This window comes from Moschus berezovskii, chromosome 11 (assembly GCF_049115385.1).
Source record: "Moschus berezovskii isolate FMDL1 chromosome 11, NW_MosBer_1.0, whole genome shotgun sequence".
NCBI classification, from domain to species: Eukaryota; Metazoa; Chordata; class Mammalia; order Artiodactyla; family Moschidae; genus Moschus; species Moschus berezovskii.
Window position 1 is genome coordinate 73,387,505 of NC_142470.1, and position 24,715 is coordinate 73,412,219.

Below are 24,715 nucleotides of genomic sequence, written 5' to 3' on the forward strand. Positions count from 1 at the left end.
ATTAATCAAATTAACAAAGATCAAACACAAAGAACAAATATTAAAAGCAGCAAGGGAAAAGCAGCAAATAACACACAAGGGGATTCCCATAAGGATAACAGCTGATCTTTCAACAGAAACTCTTCAGGCCAGGAGGGAATGGCAAGACATACTTAAAGTGATGAAAGAAAATAACCTACAGCCCAGATTACTGTACCCAGCAAGGATCTCATTCAAATATGAAGGAGGAATCAAAAGCTTTACAGACAAGCAAAAGCTGAGGGAATTCAGCATCACCAAACCAGCTCTTCAACAAATGCTAAAGGAGCTTCTCTAGACAGGAAACACAGAAAGGGTGTATAAACTCGAACCCAAAGCAATAAAGAAAATGGCAACGGGATCATACTTATCAATCATTACCTTAAACGTAAATGGGTTGAATGCCCCAACCAAAAGACAAAGGTTGGCTGCATGGATACAAAAACAAAAACCCCATATATGTTGTCTACAAGAGACCCACCTCAAAACCAGGGACACATACAGACTAAAGGGAAGGGCTGCAAAAAGATATTCCATGCAAATAGAGACCAAAAGAAAGCAGGGGTAGCAATACTCATATCAGATAAAATAGACTTTAAAACAAAGGCTGTGAAAAGAAACAAAGAAGGAAACTACATAATGATCAAAGGATCAATCCAAGAAGAAGATATAACAATTCTAAATATTTATGCACCCAACATAGGAGCACCGCAATATGTAAGACAATTACTAACAAGTATGAAAGGGGAAATTAACAACAATGCAATAATAGTGGGAGATTTTAATACCCCACTTAAATCTATGGATAGATCAACTAAACAGAAAGCTAACAAGGAAACACAAACTTTAAATGATACAATAGACCAGTTAGACCTAATAGATATCTATAGTACATTTCACCCCAAAACAATGAATTTCACATTTTTCTCAAGTGCACATGGAACCTTTTCCAGGATAGATCACATCGTGGGCCATAAATCTAGCCTTGGTAAATTCAAAAAATTGAAATCATTCCAAGCATCTTTTCTGACCACAATGCAGTAAGGTTAGATCTCAATTAGGTTAGATCTCAATTACGGGAGAAAAACCATTAAAAATGCCAACATATGGATGCTGAACAACACACTGCTAAATAATGAACAAATCATAGAAGAAATAAAAAGGGAAATCAAAATATGCATAGAAATAAATGAAAACACAACAACACAAAACCTCTGGGACACTGTAAAGAAAGTGCTAAGGGGGAAGTTCATAACAATACAGGCACACCTCAAGCAACAAGAAAAAAGTCAACTAAATAACCTAACCCTACATCTAAAGAAACTAGAAAAGGAAGAAATGAAGAACCCCAGGGTTAGTAGAAGGAAAGAAATCGTAAAAATTAGGGCAGACATAAATGCAAAAGAAACAAAAGAGACCATAGCAAAAATCAACAAAGCCAAAAGCTGGTTCTATGAAAAGGTAAATAAAATTGACAAACCACTAGCCAGACTCATCAAGAAACAAAGGGAAAAGAACCAAATCAATAAAATTAGAAATGAAAATGGAGAGATCACAACTGACAACACAGAAATACAAAGGATTATTAGAGAATACTATCAGCAATTCAGTTCAGTTCAGTTCATTTCAGTTGCTCAGTCGTGTCCGACTCTCCGCGACCCCATGAATCACAGCACGCCAGGCCTCCGTGTCCATCACCAACTCCCGGAGTTCACTGAAACTCATGTCCATCGAGTCGGTGATGCCATCCAGCCATCTCATTCTCGGTCGTCCCCTTCTCCTCCCGCCCCAACCTTTCCCAGCATCAGAGTCTTTTCCAGTGAGTCAGCTCGTCGCATGAGGTGGCCAAAGTATTGGAGTTTCAGCTTTAGCATCAGTCCTTCCAATGAACATCCAGGATTGATCTCCTTTAGAATGGACTGGTTAGATCTCCCTGCAGTACAAGGGACTCTCAAGAGTCTTCTCCAACACCAGAGTTCAAAAGCATCAATTCTATGGCGATCAGCTTTCTTCACAGTCCAACTCTTACATCCATACATGACCACGGGAAAAACCATAGCCTTGACTAGACGGACCTTGGTTGGCAAAGTAATGTCTCTGCTTTTTAATATACTATCAAGGTTGGTCATAACTTTCCTTCCAAGGAGAAAGTTTTTCTTTTAATTTCATGGCTGCAATTAGCAACTGCAGTGATTTTGGAGCCCCCAAAACTGTTTCCACTGTTTTTCCATCTATTTCCCATGAAGTGATGGGACCAGATGCCATGATCTTCGTTTTCTGAATGTTGAGCTTCAAGCCAACCTTTTCACTCTCCTCTTTCACTTTCATCAAGAGGCTTTTGAGTTCCTCTTCACTTTCTGCCATAAGGGTAGTGTCATCTGCATATCTGAGGTTATTGATATTTCTCCCAGCAATCTTGATTCCAGCTTGTGCTTCTTCCAGCCCAGAGTTCCTCATGATGTACTCTGTAAATAAGTTAAATAAGCAAGGTGACAATATACAGCCTTGATGTACTCCTTTTCCTATTTGGAACCAGTCTGTTGTTCCATGTCCAGTTCTGACTGTTGCTTCCTGACCTGCATACAGGTTTCTCAAGAGGCAGGTCAGATGGTCTGGTATTCCTGTCTCTTGAAGAATTTTCCATAGTTTATTGTGATCCACACAGTCAAAGGCTTTGGCATAGTCAATGAAGCAGAAATAGATGTTTTTCTGGAACTCTCTTGCTTTTTCCATGATCCAGAGCATGTTGGCAATTTGATCTCTGATTCCTCTGCCTTTTCTAAAACCTGCTTGAACATCTGGGAGTTTGCGGTTCACATACTGCTGAAGCCTGATTTGGAGAATTTTGAGCATGACTTTACTAGCGTGTGAGATGAGTGCAATTGTGCGGTAGTTTGAGCATTCTTTGGCATTGCCTTTCTTTGGGATTGGAATGAAGACTGACCTTTTCCAGTCCTGTGGCCACTGCTGAGTTTTCCAAATTTGCTGACATATTGAGTGCAGCACTTTCACAGCATCATCTTTCAAGCTTTGAAAGAGCTCAACTGGAATTCCATCACCTCCACTAGCTTTGTTCGTAGTGATGCTTTCTAAGGCCCACTTGACTTCACATTCCATGATGTCTGGCTCTAGGTCAGTGATCACATTATCGTGACTATCTTGGTCGTGAAGATATTTTTTGTACAGTTCTTCTGGGTATTCTTGCCACCTCTTCATAATATCTTCTGCTTCTGTTAGATCCATACCATTTCTGTCCTTTATCGAGCCCATCTTTGCATGAAATGCTCCCTTGGAATCTCTAATTTTCTTGAAGAGATCTCTTGTTTTTCCTATTCTGTTGTTTTCCTCTATTTCTTTGCATTGATATCTGAGGAAGGCTTTTTTATTTCTCCCTGCTATTCTTTGAAACTCTGCATTCAGATGCTTATATCTTTCCTTTTCGCTTCTCTTCTTTTCACAGCTATTTGTAAGGCCTCCTCAGACAGCCATTTTGCTTTTTTGCATTTCTTTTCCATGGGGATGGTCGTGGTCCCTGTCTCCTGTAGAATGTCACGAACCTCCGTCCAGAGTTCATCAGGCACTCTATCTATCAGATCTAGTCCCTTAAATTTATTTCTCACTTCCACTGTATACTCATAAGGGATTTGATTTAGGTCATATCTGAATGGTTTAGTGGTTTTCCCTACTTTCTTCAATTTAAGTCTGAATTTGGCAATAAGGAGTTCATGATCTGAGCCACAGTCAGCTCCTGGTCTTGTTTTTGCTAACTGTATACAGCTTCTCCATCTTTGGCTGCAAAGAATATAATCAATCTGATTTCAGTGTTGACCATCTGCTGATGTCCAAGTGTAGAGTCTTCTCTTATGTTGTTGGAAGAGGGTTTTTGCTATGACCAGTGCGTTCTCTTGACAAAACTCTATTAGCCTTTGCCCTGCTTCATTCCGTGCTCCAAGGCCAAATTTGCCTGTAACTCCAGGTGTTTCTTGACTTCCTACTTTTGCATTCCAGTCCCCTATAATGAAAAGGACATCTTTTATGGGTGTTAGTTCTAAAAGGTCTTGTAGGTCTTTACAGAACTGTTCAACTTCAGCTTCTTCAGTGTTACTGGTTGGGGCATAGGCTTGGATTATTGTAATACTGAATGGTTTGCCTTGGAAACAGAAATCATTCTGTCATTTTTAAGATTGCATCCAAGTACTGCATTTCGGAATCTTCTAAGGGATTCCTGCCCACAGTAATAGATATAATGGTCATCTGAGTTAAATTCACCCATTCCAGTCCATTTTAGTTTACTGATTTCTCAAATGTCTGCGTTCGCTCTTGCCATCTCCTGTTTGACCACTGCCAATTTGCCTTGATTCATGGACCTAACATTCCAGGTTCCTATGCAATATTGCTTTTTACAGCACCAGACCTTGCTTCTATCACCAGTGACATCCACAACTGGGTACTGGTTTTGCTTTTGCTCCATCCCTTTATTCCTTCTAGAGTTATTTCTCCACTGAGCTCCAGTAGCATACTGAGCACCTACCGACCTGGGGAATTCCTCATTCAGTATGGAATCATTTTGCCCTTTGATACTGTTCATGGGGTTCTCAAGGCAAGTATACGGAAGTGGTTTGCCATTCCCTTATCCAGTGGACCACATTCACCTGTGATCCATGTGATCAGATCGACTAGTTTCCTGTGATCATGATTTCAGTGTGTCTGCCCTCTGATGCCCCCTCGCAATACCTATCGTCTTATTTGGGTTTCTCTTACCTTGGGCGTGGGATATCTCTTCACATCTGCTCCAAGAAAGCACAGCCGCTGCACCTTACCTTGGATGAGGGGTATCTCCTCAAGGCCACCCCTCCTGACCTTAATCGTGGAGTAGCTCTTTTGGCCCTCCTGCGCCAGCACAGCCATCGACTATTGGACGTGGGGCAGCTCCTCTCGTTCACCAGCCCTGGTCTCAGGCCTGGGGTAGCTCCTCTCAGCCGCGTTTCTTTGCGTGGTCGGTTGTGCCAGGGCCAGCATCTCTCGCATCTGCGCCACTGGGGCCGGCGTCTCTCACGTCAGCACAATTATATGGCAATAAAATGAATAACGTGGAAGAAATGGACAAATTCCTAGAAACGTACAACTTTCCAAAACTGAACCAGGAAGAAATAGAAAATCTTATCAGACCCATCACAAGCACGGAACTAGAGGCTGTAATCAGAAATCTTCCAGCAAACAAAAGCCCAGGTCCAGACGGCTTCACAGCTGAATTCTACCACAAATTTAGAGAAGAGCTAACACCTATTCTACTCAAACTCTTCCAGAAAATTGCTGAGGAAGGGAAACTTCCAAACTCATTCTATGAGGCCACCATCACACTAATCCCAAAACCTGGTAAAGAACCCACAAAAAAAGAAAACTACAGGCCAATATCACTGATGAACACAGATGCAAAAATCCTGAACAAAATTCTAGCAAACAGAATCCAACAACACATTAAGAAGATCATGCATCATGACCAAGTGGGCTTTATCCCAGGAATACAAGGATTCTTCAATATCCACAAATCAATCAACGTAATACACCACATTAACAAACTGAAAAATAAAAATCATATGATTATCTCAATAGATGCAGAGAAAGCCTTCAACAAAATTCAACATCCATTTATGATAAAAACCCTCCAGAAAGTGGGAATAGAAGGGACATACCTCAACATAATAAAAGCTATATATGACAAACCCACACCAAACATTATCCTCAACCGTTAAAAACTGAAAGCATTTCCCCTAAAGTCAGGAACAAGACAAGGGTGCCCACTCTCACCACTACTATTCAACATGGTTCTGGAAGTTTTGGCTACAGCAATCAGAGCAGGAAAAGACATAAAAGAATACAAACTGGAAAAGAAGAAGTAAAACTTTCATTGTTCGCTGATGACATGATCCTCTACACAGAAAACCCTAAAGACTCTACCAGAAAACTACTAGAGCTAATCAATGAATACAGTAAAGTTGCAGGATATAAAACCAACACAGAGAAATCCCTTGCATTCCTATACACTACTAATGAGAAAATAGAAAGAGAAATTAAGAAAACTATTCCATTCCTGTTGCAACGAAAAGAATTAAATACTTAGGAATATATCTACCTAAGGAAACAAAAGACTTATACATAGAAAACTATAAAACACTAGTGAAAGTAATCAAAGAGGACACTAATAGATGGAGAAATATACCATGTTTGTGGATTGGAAGAATAAATATTGTAAAAATGAGTATACTACCCAGAGTAATTTTTACATTCAATGCAATCCCTTTCAAGCTACCAACGATATTTTTCACAGAACTAGAACAAATAATCTCACAATTTGTATGGAAATACAAAAAACCTCGAATAGCCAAAGCAATCTTGAGGAAAAAAAATGGAACTGGGGGAATTAACCTGCCAGACTTCAGGCTCTACTACAAAGCCACAGTCATCAAGACAGTATGGTACTGGCATAAAGATAGAAATATAGATCAATGGAACAAAATAGAAAGTCCAGACATAAATCCATGCACCTATGTACACCTTATCTTTGACAAAGGAGGCAAGTATATAAAATGGAGAAAAGACAGTCTTTTTAACAAGTTGTGCTTAGAAAACTGGTCAGCCACTTGTAAAAGAATGAAACTAGAACACTTCCTAACACCATACACCAAAATAAACTCAAAATGGATTAAAGACCAGAAACTATAAAACTAGAGGAGAACGTAGGCAAAACACTCTCTGACATAAATCACAGCAGGATCCTCCAACACCCACCTCCAAGAATATTGGAAATAAAAGCAAAAATAAACAAATGCGACCTAATTAAATTCAAAAACTTCTGCACAGCAAAGGAAACTATAAGCAAGGTGAAAAGACAGTCTTCAGAATGGGAGAAAATAATAGCAAATGAAGCAACTGATAAAGGATTAATCTCCAAAATATACAAGCAGCTCCTGCAGCTCAATTCCAGAAAAATAAATGACCCAATCAAAAAATGGGCCAAAGAACTAAACAGACATTTCTCCAAAGAAGACATAAAGATGGCTAACAAACACATGAAAAAATGCTCAACATCCCTCATAATCAGAAAAATGCAAATCAAAACCACAATGAGATACCATTTCACACCAGTCAGAATGGCTGCTATCCAAATGTCTACATGCAATAAATGCTGGAGAGGGTGTGGAAAGAAGGGAACCCTCTTACACTATTGGAGGGAATGCAAACTAGTACAGCCACTATTGAGAACAGTGTGGAGATTCCTCAAAAAACTGGAAATAGAACTGCCATATGATCCAGCAATCGCATTCCTGGGCATACACACCGAGGAAACCAGAATTGAAAGAGACACATGTACTCCAATGTTCATCGCAGCACTGTTTATAATAGCCAGGACATGGAAGTAACCTAGATGGCCATCTGCAGACGAATGGATAAGAAAGCTTTGTACATATACACAATCTAGTATTACTCAACCATTAAAAAGAATGCATTTGAACCAGTTCTAATGAGGTGGATGAAACTAGAGCCTATTATACAGAGTGAAGTAAGCCAGAAAGAAAATCACCAATACAATATACTAACGCATATATATGGAATTTAGAAAGATGCAAATGATAACCCTGTATACGAGACAGCAAAAGAGACACAGATGTATAGAACAGTCTTTGGGACTCTGTGGGAGAGGGTGAGGGTGGGATGGTTTGGGAGAATGGCATTGAAACATGTATATTATCATATGTGTAATGAATCGCCAGTTCAGGGTCGATGCATGTTACAGGATGCTCGGGGCTGGTATGCGGGGATGACCCAGAGGGAGGATAAGGGGAGGAGGGAGGTGGGAGTGGGGTTTGGGAGGGGGAACTCATGTATACCCGGGGTGGATTCATGCCAGTGTATGGCAAAACCAACCAATATAATATTGTAAAATAATTAGCCTCCAATAAAAATAAAAAAAAATAAAGTAAAAATTCATCAAAAAAAATAAAATAAAATAGGGACAAGAATAGCATAAAATAAAAAACAAATAAAGCTAATGCAAGTTAGCTTTAATTGTATAGTTTGCAAGCTAAGTACAATATAAAAATGATTACCAATATTGCACATGTTTAAGAGTAGCAAGTTGTTAAAGAGTAGAAACTAAACCTACATTCCTTAATTCTAAAATGAAATATGTAAAATATAAATATTAACTTTAATTCTATAGGTTAATATGAATTTATATAAATATATGATAATGATGGCAATTAGCTGTAACTGAATTATTCTCATTAGAGGACAAAACAGGTTTGCTCATCACTATGCTGGCTCTAAGCTTTCAGAATTTAATGAATGTTAAAATATTAAAATCTTATCCAATTTACCATGGAGCCATAATTTACAAGAATAAATGCATAATAATCCTTTGGACTTCAGGGGTAATTAACAGGCAATATTCTCACAGAGGATGATGATAATTCATTCTCAATTAGCCCAGCTTGATTTAAATCATTGATTTTACCTTGTTTAATAATAATTTAGTAATAATGAAATTAATATCTCCTATTTTTGGATAAATTGTTAATGAACCCGTGATTAATTTTAACTTTAAACATGAATGCTTGTAAATGTCTTCTTGCAAATTTTCTGAGACTGATTTATCCTTTCAATTATTGCTAACTTTATAGAAAAAGTGTGATTTCCTTGAAAATGTTGAGACTCTAGCCATTAAATTTTATCCTAGTTCTGCTTTCAAGATATCTCCAAATGTTCCAAGATCAGGTTTGCAAATGCCTGACTCTTCCAAAATTATAACAATATTCATTTTCAGGGATTTGAAAAAGATATTAGTAGAATTAGCTAGGACTTCCCAGGTGATGATAGTGGTAAAGAACCCACCTGCCAATTCAGGAGACATAAGAGATATGGGGTTTGACTCCTGAATTGGGAAAAACAACATTCCCTCCTGGAGGAGGGAATGACAACTGTCTCCAGCATTCTTGCCTGGAGAAGCCTAGACAAGGGAGCCTGGAGGGCTACAGCCCATTGGGTCACAAAGAGTCAGATATGACTGAAGCAACTTAGCATGTACACATGCAAAGTTAGATATTTGCTATGATTTGCCATTAAAAAAAAATAGTTTACAAATTTTTTCAAATTATAGTCTACATTTCAGAAGAAATGTATTGCAATCCTTATTAATTACAAAGATATTTCCCTGATTCTGCTAAAACGGACTTATGAAATGATTTTTATATTTAATAATTTTAGCAAATGAGGAAAATTTATCAAAGGTGGCAACATCTAATGAGATCAGACTCATTCCAAATACATTATGGATTGTAATATGATGTTTTCTTTTGTCCATGGGTTAAGTACATATTTAGAAAACATAGCTATAATGTATGTTAGAAATACCAAGGGAACATCTCATGCAAAGATGGGCTCAATAAAGGACAGAAACGGAATGAACCTAACAGAAGCAGAAGATATTAAGAAGAGGTGGTAAAAATACACGAAAGAACTATACAAAAAAGATCTTCATAACCCAGATAATAACAAAGGTGTGATCACTCCCACTCACCTAGAGTGGGACATTCTGGAATGTGAAATCAGGTGGGCCTTAGGAAGAATCACGACGAACAAAGCTAGTGGAGGCGATGGAATTCCAGTTGAGCTATGTCAAATTCTAAAAGGTGATGCTGTGAAAGTGCTGTACTCAATATGTCAGCAAATTTGGAAAACTCAGCAGTGGCCACAAGACTGGAAAAGGTCAGTCTTCACTCCAATCCCAAAGAAACATAATGCCAAAGAATGCTCAAACTACCACAAAATTGCACTCATCTCACATGCTAGTAAAGTAATGCTCAAAATTCTCCAAGCCAGGCTTCAGCAATATGTGAACTGTGAAATTCCAATGTTCAAGCTGGTGTCTCTGGAACAGAGATCAAATGGCCAACATCCTCTGGATGATCAAAAAAGCAAGAGAGTTCCAGAAAAACATCTATTTCTGCTTTATTCACTATGCCAAAACCTTTGACTGTGTGGATCACAACAAACTGTGGAACATTCTAAAAGAGATGAGAATACCAAACCACCTGACCTTCCTCTTGAGAAACCTTTATACAGGTCAGGAAGCAACAGTTAGAATTGGACATGGAACAACAGACTGGTTCCAAATAGGAAAAGGAGTATGTCAAGGCTGTATATTGTCACCCTGCTTATTTAACTTATATGCAGAGTACATCATGAGAAACCCTGGGCTGGAGGAAGCACAAGCTGGAATCAAGATTGCCGGGAGAAATATCAATCACCTCAGATATGCAGATGACACCACCCTTATGGCAGAAAGTGAAGAACTAAAGAGCCTTTTGATGAAACTGAAAGAAGAGAGTGAAAAAGTTGGCTTAAAGCTCAACATTCAGAAAACTAAGATCATGGCATCCCCACCCATCACTTCATGGCAAATAGATGGGGAAACAGTGGAAACAGTGGCTGACTTTATTTTTCTGGGCTCCAAAATCTCTGCGGATGGTGATTGCAGCCATGAAATTAAAAGACACTTGCTCCTTGGAAGGAAAGTTATGACCAACTTAGACAGCATATTAAAAAGCAGAGACAATACTTTGCTACCAAAGGTCCGTCTAGTCAAGGATATGGTTTTTCCAGTGGTCATGTACAGATATGAGGGTTGGACTATAAAGAAAGCTGAGCGCCAAAGAATTGATGCTCTTGAATTGTGGTGCTGGAGATGACTCTTGAGAGTCCCCTGGACTGCAAGGAGATCCAACCAGTTCATCCTAAAGGAGATCAGTCCTGGATGTTCATTGGAGGGAAAGATGTTGAAGCTGAAACTCCAATACTTTGGCCACCTGATGTGGAGAGCTGACTCATTTGAACAGACCCTGATGCTGGGAAAGTCTGAAGGCAGGAGGAGAAGGGGATGACAGAGGATGAGACTGTTGGATGGCATCACCGACACAATGGACATGGATTTGGGTGGACTCCAGGAGTTGGTGATGGACAAGGAGGCCTGGCGTACTGCGGTTCATGGGGTCTCAAAGAGTCGGAAACGACTGAGCGACTGAATTGAACTGTGTGCTTACTGTGCACCAGTGAGGTGACTTTCCTTGGGTTCCATATTTTCTTCTGAGTTGAAGCTGAGGAAAATGCTATTACAGTCCTGTATCCCATTGGAACAACCTCTTATGGTTCTTCAGGTCTGATAAGCAACATCATCTCCAGAATAAACTTTAGCCACAGAATCATTGTGCTTACTTGATGATTTTGAGAGTCTCACAACTCCAATTCTTCATTAAAAAATGGTATTGCCTATGGAAATATATAAAGAGAACAGCAAAAGAAGAAAATATGAAAACCCACAGTGCTGATATTTTTCTCCACTTGGAAGCCAGTATCAATATAGAGGAAGGAAAGATCACTGCTAAACATCACAGAAAATTCGAGTTTGTCTCCTACTTCTTTCATCAAATTCTTCTGTCTTCTGTGAAAATTTAACTCTCAGGATATCAGTATTTTTTTTTAAGAAGGAGAGGAAGAAGGTGAGCAAAGAGATCTGAATTTCTCAACTAAAAGCATGCATCACATTTTGAAATTAAATAAAATGCAAGAGTTAAAACTTCATCACAAACCTACTGAATTCTAAGTTTTGTGACTGGAACCAAATAACTGCATATTCAAAGTACACAACTGCTAATTCTGCACGTCTGTGAAGCAGATGAATCCTTAGTGTTCTTAGTTCTGATATTTCTTCATTTCTCTGATTTTATGAATTTTAATTAATAGAGTAGAATTATACATAGATACTAACTAAAAGAAGAGAAGAGGAGGCAGTCAACTCCATAACAGACACTTTGCTAGATGCTACAGATAAATAAGTGAAATATTAGAAACAAAGAAAAGCATTTTATTTCAAATACTTCAGTCTATTTAGGTTAATGTTAACAAATGTTAACAATCACAGAAGAAATAGTTAAAATGAGAGGTGAGGCATAGAGAATTAGAAGATGGTGACATATTGTATATTAAGGAGTTCAGGAATGCTGTTATAAAGGAGTAGGTGGGATTTGTTTCAGGCAAAAATAGAAAGATACACTTTCGGTACAAGAAAGTCTTGGCACAAGCAAAAATCATAAAGTGATTGGAAACTTTAAAAAATTATAAACTTGAAAAATATGCGTCTTTGGATATTTTATTTTTTTATTTTTTTTCAAGATTTATCTATCATAAAATATCATCTTGAGTCAAATTATAACAGGGGAATTGAGATTTCATTTTCTGATGGGGACACATGTACACCTGTGGCTGATTCATGTCAATGAATGGCAAAAACCACCACAATATTGTAATTAGGCTCCAATTAAAATAAATAAATAAAGTTTTTTATAAAGAAAATGAGCCAACATACTGCTTGATGCTTGTTAAATTCTCTCAAATTCTGGATTCTCTAGCTCTTAAAAAAATAGTTTCATTTTCAATCCTTTCCCCAGTGAAGCATAAAATGACTGAATAATAAAATGGCAAAAGATAGTCTAGTTTCCTGTTTCTGTGGCTGATCAAGTTGAGAGAGTGCATTTAGTCAGTGATATTCAAGGCAGTTTGTGAGTAAGATACATATGCTAAACACACTAACTGCCCCCACGTTTGGTTTTTTTTTGGGGGAGCGTGGGTTGCTTATTTTAATTACAGGATCATTACTTTACAATACTATGATGGTTTTTGATATTTCAAGTGATTTTAACATCTATCTTTAAAGTTCAGTTCAGTTCATTTGCTCAGTCACATCCGACTTTTTGCGACCCCATGGACTGCAGCATGCCAGGCTTCCCTGTCTACACCAACTCCCGGAGCTTGTTCAAACTCATGTCCATCAAGTCGGTGATGCCATCCAAACATCTCAACCTCTGTCGTCCCCTTCTCCTCCTGCCTTCAATCTTTCCCACCATCAGAGTCTTTTCAAATGAGTCAGTTCTTCGTATCAAGTGGCCAAATTATTGGAGCTTCAGCTTTAGCATCAGTCCTTCCTAAGAATATTCAGGACTGATTTCCTTTAGGATTGACAGGTTTGATTTCCTTGCTGCCCAAGGGACTTTCAAGAGTCTCCAACAACACAATTCAAAACATCAATTCTTTGGTGCTCAGCTTTCTTTAGAGTCCAACTCTTACATCCGTACTTGACTACTGGAAAAACCATAGCTTTGACTATATGGAACTTTATCAGTAAAGTAATGTATCTGCTTTTTTCTTCCAAGGTGCACAACAAACTGTAGAAAATTCTGAAAGAGATGGGAATACCAGACCACCTTACCTGACTCCTGAGAAATATGTATGCAGGTCAAGAAGCAAAAGTTAGAACTGGACATGGGATAACAGACTGGTTTCAAATTGAGAAAGGAGTACATCAGTGCAATATATTGTCACCCTGCTTATTTAACTTCTATGCAGAGTACATCATGTGAAATGCCAGGTTGGATGAAGTGCAAGCTGAAATCAAGATTGCCAGGAGAAATATCAATAACCTCATATATGCAGATGACACCACACTTTTGGAAGAAACTGAAGAGGAACTAAAGAGCCTCTTGATGAAAATGAAAGAGGAGAGTGAAAAATCTGGCTTAAAAACTAAGATCATGGCATCGGGTCTCATCACTTCATGGCAAATAGAGAAACAATGGAAACAGTGAGATACTTTATTTTCTTGGGCTCTGAAATCACTGAAGATGGTGAATTTAGCCATGAAATTAAAAGGCACTTGCTCCTTGGAAGAAAAGCTATGACAAACTTAGACAGCATATTAAAAAGTAGAGACATTACTTTACCAACAAAGGTCTATATAGTAAAAACTACGGTTTTTCCAGTAGTCGTGTATGAATGGGAGAGTTGGACCATAAAGAAAGCTGAGCACTGAAGAACTGATGCTTTTGAACTGTGGTATTGGAGAAGATTTTTGAGTGTCCCTTGAACTGTAAGGAAATCCACCAGTCAATCCTAAAGGAAATCAGTCCTGAATATTCTTTGGAAGGACTGATGCTGAAGCTTAAACCAATAATTTGGCCACTTGATGCAAAAAACTGACTCACTGGAAAATACCCTGATGCTAGGAAAGACTGAAGGCAGGATGAATAAGGGATGAGAGAGGAAAAAAGCAGGATGCTTTTATGGCATCACCGACTCAATGGACATGTGTTAAAGCAAGCTCTGGCAGTTGGTGATGAGCAGGGATGCCTGGCATGCTGCAGTCCATGGGGTTGCAAATTTGACATGACTGAGCAACTGAACTGAACTAGATAAAAACATAAAGATGTTAAAACTAAGGGAATTCATAGACGTTAGATTTTAATAATCAACTTAGAAATATGGTAGCCAAAATATTTAGCGACTCATACACTCATATTTACATAATTTACTAATTTTTCTCCTGACTTACTCATTTTATTGTGCATGTTATTTACATAAATGTCATTATAGTCAATATTCACTCTATATAAAGAAAAATATCTTTGATGAATTATTAAATGAAGTATTTCAAGCACATTTGATAGTGTATATCTCACAATAGATATGAAAGTGTCTTACTAACAGCATGAAGGAAATATAATATTAATAAGTTGTATTCCAAAACTAAAGCATATAAATGATAAAAATATTCCCTATAAAGAAAAGCAAAAACATTGAATCTATTTTCTTTGATTAAGGTAAATACCAACAAAATGTAATACAATGAAGATTCATAACACAGCAGCAAATGTTGAGGTTGATAAATTAATCCATTTAGCTAACGTGTGCTTAGATCACACTGAGGTTCATATTCATTCATAGTTTTTAATGGGCTTCCCTTGTGGTTCAGCTTGTAAAGAATCTGCCTGTAATGCATGAGACCTGGTTTCAATCCCTGGGTTGCAAAGTACCCCTGGAGAAGGGAAAGTCTACCCACTCCAGTATTCTGGCCTGGAGAATTCTACAGACTATTACAGTCCATGGGGTCGCAAAGAGCTGGACATGACTGAGCGACTTTCACTTTTACTTTCATAGTTTTTAATAAATTCAAGATAAACTATAACTTGGAGGAGTATTTTCTATATTTGTGTGAAATCTTTGCAAAAGAAGATTTTTGTTGCATTCAGAAATCAAGAGAAATAAATAACAAAATTCACTCTATCAAAATGGACATATATGAAGCTATAATCTTCAATACTGGACTCTGTACCATTAGTCTCTTTTTATATTTTCTGTGTTAATGGCTAAAATACTCCTGCTACATTCATGAACTTAGAGAGTAGGAGGTGTCTTTCATGTTGGCTGCATGATTTTGATTTTGCTTCATATAAGTCTAGGGCTTCCCTAGTGGCTCAGACAGTAAAGAATATGCTTGTAATAAGGGAGACCTGGGTTTGATCTCTGAGTTGGGAAAATCCCCTGGAGAAGGGAATGGCTACCCATTCCAGTATTCTTGCCTGAAGAATTCCATGGCCAGAGGAGCCTGGTGGACTACAAGCATCTGGAAGAGTTGGACAGACTGAGCAACTAACACTTTCAGTTTTATTTTTTTTTTCATTTAAGTCTTTTGGAAGATTTAAAATAATTTCATTTGCAAACAAATTTCAGGACAAGAACTATGTTTTCAATTATTCAGTCATGTCCCTAACCCTATTTCCCATGGTTACCATTATCTATGAACTTGACAGTAGATGATTACAAGGTGCAGTGTTCATAGCAATGAGGGGAGAATTCTGAACTGCCAATAGGCCCCGTGAGTGAGTTCTTAAGTCACAATCTAAGGAAGGGAATGGCTACCCACTCCAGTATTCTTGCCTGGAGAATTTCTTGGATGGAGGAGCTTGGTGGGTGTCAGTCCAAGGGAATGCCAAGAGTCCAACACTGAGTAGCAGTCATTTTCACTTTTTTTCTTCTTTACTGCTGAGCCATTGGGAAAACCCAATATGCCCCTTGGTGGTGATCTAGTCACTAAGTTGTGTCCAACTCTTGTGATCCCATGGACTGTAGCCTGCCAGGTTCCTCTGTCCATGGGATTCTACAGGCAAGAACACTGGAGTGGGTCCATTTCCTTCTCCAGGGGATCTGCCCAATCCAGGAATTGAATCCAGGTCTCCCACATTGCAGGCAGATTCTTTACTGAGTTATGAGGGAACTAAAAAAAAAAAAAGGATCTGAAATCAAATACTAAAACCCATAGTTTCATTGAATTTTAATGATCCAGGGTCTATGGTATCAAAATATTCTAGAAACATAAATAATGTCTTGGTGGTATTCATTTGCCCTCTCAGTTCTGAAATCCTTCACTGCAACTACTGGTAATGCATTTCAGCAAACTCACACTGTCGTGAATTCATCTATTATTTTCATACTTTTATTGGACACCTACTATGTGCCATCAGTTCAGTTCAGTCACTCAGTTGCGTCCGACTCTTTGCGACCCCATGAATCACAGCATGCCAGGCCTCCCTGTCCATCACCAACTCCCAGAGTTCACTCAGACTCATGTCCACAGAGTCGGTGATGCCATCCAGCCATATCATTCTCGGTCGTCCCCTTCTCCTCCCGCCCCCAACCTTTCCCAGCATCAGAGTCTTTTCCAGTGAGTCAACTCGTCGCATGAGGTGGCCAAAGTATTGCAGTTTCAGCTTAGCATCATTCCTTCCAATGAACACCCAGGATTGATCTCCTTTAGAATGGACTGGTTGGATCTCCTTGCAGTCCAAGGGACTCTCAAGAGTCTTCTCCAACACCACAGTTCAAAAGCATCAATTCTTCGGCGATCAGCTTTCTTCACAGCCCAACTCTCACATCCATACATGACCACGGGAAAAATCATAGCCTTGACTGGACAGACCTTTGTTCCATACTCTACTCTAATTAGTGAGTATACAATGTTGAAGCAAACGGAGATGGATGACCTCTGCCTTTGTTAATAAAGTGCTATTAAGGAAAAGTAATGGTGCTGTGAGCTATCAAAGAGAATAATTACCTAAGTGGTGGAAAGCAAGGAGGATATTTGCTTAGATTGAATATCAGTGAGGGACACTAAGGAAAGAGGTAATGTTAAAACCTAGATGCAAAGGAAAGGTAATAATTTTCTAGGGAGACAATCAACTAAGAGGGACAGCGTAAATAGAGTCTCATGGATAGAAAACAATTTAGAATGATTTAGGAACTGAAATTTCACATGATTTCTTAAAGATAATGAAAAGGCACGAAAATGAAAACAAGATTAGGTTGAAGTGATTCACAGGAACTGGTCATATAGGGCATTTTTAAACCACAATTTTCATAGCATGAGAGCTTTTAAAAGTACTTAGGAGAAATATTCAATCTATATTTTTAAAAGATCACTCCTGTATGAAAAACCATTAAGAGGGGGAGTAGAAGGGAGAGTAGAGTGTTTACTTAGGGAGAGAACTGCAGCGGCAGTGGTGAGAGATGATAACATGTTTAATGGTGCTGAATTCAAGGTCTAGGGAAGGGGTAGAATTTTGGAAGTAGACTTCAGTCAGACACGTTGGTAGCACACTGCATTTTGGTAATGTTGGCTGTAAAGAGGAAGTGACCCAAGTTGCCGCCTGAGTAAGACAGTGGAGCTTTTGAAGAATGAAGGAGGAGAAAGATTTGGTAAGTAAGATTAAGCATTCAGCTTTGGTTATATTAAATTTGAAATTTGTGTCAGACATCTCAGGAGAGACAGAACAAAATCTGTTGCTTATGTAAGACTTGATCTGAGAAGATAATTTTAGTCCAAAAGTAGAAATTTTCTAATTTCAGATTTCTAGAAGTGCTCAAATGTAAATAGTGTTTAAAGTTATATATATATATAGTAAATACTTACTTTATAAAACTTCCTGTGTTCGATGTTCTTAGAATCATTAGGGAGAAAAACATGTTCACATAGGAAGTTAATATCAGCCTAACAGAACTAATTTTAGCACATTATAGATTTCTGGTTTCTTGTTAGGACTACACTTCAAATAACAAGAAGTTCTACTACTGTCGCCTAAAAAAAGAGGCTTTATTGTCCTATACCACAAAAAGTTAGGTATCAGAAAATTCAAAGCTAATATTATAACTGAATACATCATCAAGGTACATTACTTTCCAACTTATCATACATCAGTTATGTAAATCTATTCAACTCAGTGTTATCAAATGGTCATTGGAGGCAATGTCTGCATTTCTTTCTATAATTAATTGGAAAGACTAGTTTTACAAGACCATTCTTAGCTGTACGGAGCCTGAAGTACTAAGTATGCTTAACTGAGACTTGGCTAAATAGGTTTTTTACTCATAAAGACAAAAGAGGGATTCTATTATTGAGTAGATAAGTAGCAGTCACTAATATTGGTATAGTGTATGATGTAATACTTTTAAAATTCGAGGATCATGATTTGACTTTATTGAACTGAACTAACAGTCATTTCCAAAACACTATATTTTTCTTTTCTTTTTTCTTTCATTTTACTAATACTGAGTCATTATGTTGTATAACTGAAATTAATATAATGTGGTTTTTAAAACTTTATTTTGTATTGGAGTATAGGCAATTAACAAACAATGTTGTGAGAGTTTCAGGTAGACAGAAGAATAATTCAGCCATACACATACGTGTATCCATTCTCCCCAAACTCCCCTCCCATTCAGGCTGCCACATAACATTGAGCAGAGTTCCATATGCTATACAGTAGCTCCTTGTTGGTTATTTTCTCTGCTTATACTTTTCATTTTGTAATGAACTGGAATATTCATGAACTTAATATGTAAGAATATATTATATTAATAGAATGCTGCTGCTATTGTATAACAAACTAAAATATATATACCATAACACTAGCAAGAGTTTATATACATTTCATAACTGTGATATTATCTTAAAAAGTAGAAAATATCTAAATCTCTACCAATGATAAAATAAATGTATATCAATGCACAGTATAATATGAAATAATTTAAATGTCTAAGACACATCTAAATATATAGACTTAGAAAAACACAAAACAAGATTTATGTGAAAAGTGTAAGCCACAGATAATTATGGAAATCAGGGTCAGCTAAACTTTTCTTTAAAGCACCAAATAGTAAATGTTATAGACTTTACAGTCTATAGTTAGTAGAGTTAGTTGCAACTACTCAACCCTGTCCTTGGACCATGGAAGCAGCAATAGACAATATACGAACAAAATGGGATGATTGTTTACCAATAAAACTTTATTTCTAAAAACTGGATTGGCTCATAGGTGATGTTTTGCCAACTTCCAATGTAGGGGCTTCCCTGGTGACACTGTAGAGGATGATTCAACAAGAAAAATCTACTTAAAAAAATGGAAACAATAGGTATAATTACTGATGAAAGATACATTTAGTGAAGGTAAAAAGAAAGGTGGAGAGAAGAAATTTGGTTTTCTTTTTCAAAGAAGAATTAAAGGAATTCAGAAGAAAGAGACTTAAGATCAAGGAAACTAAAATTTTCACTTACTTTATATAAAATTAAAAGATGAAATGTAATTTTACTTAAGCATTGATACTTTACAAATAAAAATAATTTTTTAAAAAGGAACATTTTGAAACTATATTTATGGCTTTACTTGAAATTAAGTGACATAATAATATCAGCTGTTTTGCAATGCTTTCATTTGGACTGTAAGATGAGATCTTCCAGGTTCAAGAACTGATAACTAATAAAAAGATTCTGATTTTTTTTTTAGTTTTTCAACCCACAGTTATTATATTTATAGTTTATGTATAGCACTTGCATAAGAATATATTACCCATGTTCTAGAGTAAACACAGCTTACAATTTAAGTTGAAAGACACAAGATGAATGATAAAAAATATATTATTAGATACAATGGAATTAAGATGAGAATGAACTATGCATTTCTACTTAATACTAAGGGACATCAGTCCACCAGCAATCTCACACTTTGCTCAGTTACCAATATGAGACCTCTGTGTGCCCCCGTCTACTACTCTTGTCTCTGGGACCTAATTCCTTTAATTCCAAATTGATTACTAGAATCCATCTTCACATTGTATTATAAACCCCATATTATATTGTCCCTTTACTGCATCCTTTGAATACTCACAAATTCAAATCAAAACAAATTGTTTTTAGTGACCATTATTTTCCCTATTCAAATGGATTTATTAAATATTTTTATTAGACATTTTTATTAAATATTTACTCTGTGCCAAACATTTTGCTAAATACTTTATATGCATTTCTTGATTTCAGCTCCACCAAAACCTTGTGATATAGACTCACTTATTCCACTATTGTAGGCAGAAAATCTAGAGTTTAGATACATTAAATATCTTGCCCAAGGACACATAGCTAGAAAGTAAGATAAATTTGAACCAAGCACAGTGGGATTCCAAAATACATTCTCTTTGTTGCCCATAATTTCCTGCCTCATACTGACACTGGCTTGGAAAAAAAAAAATCATTCAATTCTATAATATATGGTTAAACATATCTAATGGGCTTCCCTGGTGGCTCAGAGGTTAAAGCATCTGCCTTCAGTGCGGGAGACCCGGGTTCGATACCCTGGAGAAGGAAACGGTAACCCACTCCAGTATTCTTGCCTGGAGAATCCCATGGACGGAGAAGCCTGGTAGGCTACAGTCCACGGGGTCACAAAGAGTCGGACACGACTGAGCGACAGAACGGTACAGAACGGAAACATATCTGATTGTTTCAAGCAGGTCTTTCCCTGTCTCCTTCATCTCCACTTTCATGCTAAGACATCAGTGTCTCTATTTTATAGAGAAAATAAGGAAGGTCAGGTGGAATTTCCTTATACTATCTGCTTACCCCCATGTAAACATCTTATTGTCATCAGCATGTAATTTCACTCCTTTTTATATTGTCTTAATAGAAGATATATCTATTTCCTCAAGTTAAATTCTTCCATCTCAATTTAGGATTCAAAATCCTTCTAACTTCCAAAGAAATTTCCACAAAAGTTAGATGCTTTTTGACTTTTTCATTACTTGTTCTCATCTCAGGCATGGGACTAGTGAAATAGTCTTGGATTAAAATTTTATCCTTGTAAAATAGGGTCTCAACATCTACAAGCCTAGCATAAATGAGGAATAGGTAGAACACAGCAGACCTCTCTGAAGAGGCATGCCATTCCCATTGAATGCCATTTAACAAAGTCAATGTATTTTTGGCTTATCATCAAAATTCACTTACAGGGAAGTTCACTGCGGATCTTTTGCTAAAGGTGGTATTTGCAAAGGGAGATGCAGAACCAACAACCATTTTGTAAAACTTTAAGATTAAATTTGTAGTTTTGTTAATGATTCTTCTTGCTCTCCTCTGTTTTAATTTTTTTGCCTGGAGACTTATTTCTCCATTATAAAGGCTCTTTTTTTACTATGTTATGGCACACAAGCCACCATTTAGCCTTTACATTATTTGGCTGGTTGAATGACTAGAAGCTATTTCTTAGTTTTGAAGAAAAATATGAAATAAATCTATTTCTGAGCATTTCCTAGGGGAAATATGGCCATGAAGCATATTGATAAACTTGGGAACTCAGTCCCTTTTTATTTGGATCTTTGATAAATATCTTCTCTAGAGATAGGTCCTTTCAATATCACTGCTGCTGCTGCTGCTAAGTCACTTCAGTCGTGTCCGACTCTGTGTGACCCCATAGACGGAAGCCCACCAGGCTCCCCCGTCCCTGGGATTCTCCAGGCAAGAACATTGGAGTGGGTTGCCATTTCCTTCTCCTACATTTCAGTAATTATGATACAAGTTAATAAAGTTCTTCATATAAATTAACCATACTTGTTTTATTTTCTCACATACTTTAATAATGATTTAGTCAGACTTGTATAAATACCAAAAATCTGTATAAAATATCATTTCCAGTGCCAAAATATAATTAATCACATGGTATGAAGGTTTGTGGGTAAAGATTTCTGTATCTTATTTAGATAACTAGGGAGAAGCTTCTTATTGAATTACTAAAGCAAGGAAGGGACATTATAAAATTCTGTTTTAAACATTATAAACATATTTCATTTCACATTTTGTACATCAGTTAATCTTTCAAGACTCTCCTTAAATCTAATTTCCCCCATGATCATACCTTCATAGGTATGTCCAGCCAGAAATAATTTTTTCCTTGTTTTGTTACATTGTGATTAGTACCTCTTATAATAGTCTGCCTGTTTAAACTTTGTACTTCCATTAATAACCAGGATGTTTGGCATTGTGTAAAGACAGCTGTGGATCCCATACAATGTCTATTACAGTGTTATATTTGTGCTGCTGCTGCTGCTAAGTTGCTTCAGTCATGTCCAACTCTGTGCGACCCCACAGACAGCAGTCCACCAGGCTCCCCTGTCCCTGGGATTCTCCAGGCAAGAACACTGGAGTGGGTTGACATTTCCTTCTCCAAATTATATATTTGTTATATTTGTAGTAAATACTAAAAAACCAATGATGATCACAGATTAAAATATGTTGTGTATATAAGCCTGATATTTAGGTGTTGAGAAGCAATTATTCTACTTTACTCTTTGAGTCCCTGTCAGTTGATAAATTCAATCACAGAGTGAAAAAACTCTAATTAAAGGAGTGACTTTGGCAGAAGAATGAATTAAGGAGGTCACCCCTGGGGTGTATTTTGTTTGAAACTGAAAAATTTTTTTACAGACATCTAGTTATGACCAACCTAGATAGTATATTAAAAAGCAGAGACATTACTTTGCCAACAAAGGTCCGTCTAGTTAAGGCTATGGTTTTTCCACTGGTCATGTATGGATGTGAGTATTGGACTGTGAAGAAAGCTGATCGCCGAAAAATTGATGCTTTTGAACTGTGGTGCTGGAGAAGACTCTTGAGAGTCCCTTGGACTGCAAGGAGATCCAACCAGTTCATCCTAAAGGAGATCAATCCTGGGTGTTCATTGGAAGGACTGATGCTAAAGCTGAAACTCCAATACTTTGGCCACCTCATGCGAAGAGTTGACTCACTGGAAAAGACTCTGATGCTGGGAAAGGTTGGGGGCAGGAGGAGAAGAGCACAACAGAGAATGAGATGGCTGGATGGCATCACCGACTCGATGGACATGAGTTTGAGTGAACTCCGGGAGTTGGTGATGGACAGGGAGGCCTGGTGTGCTGTGATTCAAGGGGTCGCAGAGAGTTGGACATGACTGAGTGACTGAACTGAACTGAACTGAAATTTTCAGTTGTTTCAATAATAAGGAAGCTTTTAACAAAATAAGTATACATGATTTGCAAATAATTTACATTGTTACAATAAACTGATAGAGCTCAGCAAGAGATGGAACAAAAATATTTAGAAATCTCATTATCAGCTGGCATTGGAGTATGTCTAAGTTCTAAGGAGAATCACGCTTATACAGCTTCAAGCACCAGAATATGGGTATTTCTTCTGACCTAAATTAACTTTCAGACGTAAAATGTTTATAAAATGACTACTTTCTAGAGGTTAAAAGGTATAAATGTCATGGTAATATGAGGGTGTATTTTCTGAATCCTGGCTAATAGATTTCAAAATGAAATATGGGTTTATAGGTATCACAGAAGATACTGCATAAAGAATATTGCTTTTTTTCTCTGAAAATCATTTTCCTTTTCTTCGATATGATAGAGTTGAACAAGGAATGACTGTGAAACTAAATGTTCTGCATGTAACTAACCAGACATCTAGTTCTGCTTCTAACCAGATGTCACCATATGTTTAAGTTCTGAATGACAGGGCACCAATATGAAAAGATGGGTTTCACTTCATGTTATTAAAAATTAGCAACATGTTACCACATGTTATGTAAGAATAACGTGGACCAACTACTCCTTTTAGTCTTTCCTGACACTCTAGATGCAGTTTTTATGTGAAAAGTTAGAATAGTCATTCAGTTCAGTTCAGTTCAGTCGCTCAGTCGTGTCTGACTCTTTGCGACCCCATGAATCACAGCACGCCAGGCCTCCCTGTCCATCACCAACTCCCGGAGTACACTCAAACTCATGTCCACAGAGTCAGTGATGCCATCCAGACATCTCATTCTCTGTCGTCCCCGTCTCCTCCTACCCCCAATCCCTCCCAGCATCAGACTCTTTTCCAGTGAGTCAACTCATCGCATGAGGTGGCCAAAATATTGGAGTTTCAGTTTTAGCATCAGTCCTTCCAATGAACACCCAGGATTGATCTCCTTTAGAATGGACTCGTTGGATCTCCTTGCAGTCCAAGGGACTCTCAAGAGTCTTCTCCAGCACCACAGTTCAAAAGCATCAATTCTTCGGTGATCAGCTTTCTTCACAGTCCAACTCTCACATCCATACATGACCACGGGAAAAAACATAGCCTTGACTAGACAGACATTTGTTGGCAAAATAATGTCTCTGCTTTTTAATATGCTATCTAGGTTGGTCATAACTTTCCTTCCAAGGAGAAAGCGTCTTTTAATTTCATGGCTGCCATCAGCATCTGCAGTGATTTTCGAGCCCAAGAAAATAAAGTCTGACACTGTTTCCACTGTTTTCCCATCTATTTCCCATGAAGTGATGGGACCAGATGCCATGATCTTTCTTTTCTGAATGTTGAGCTTCAAGCCAACCTTTTCACTCTCTTCTTTCACTTTCATCAAGAGGCTTTTTAGTTCCTCTTCACTTTCTGCCATAAGGGTGGTGTCATTTG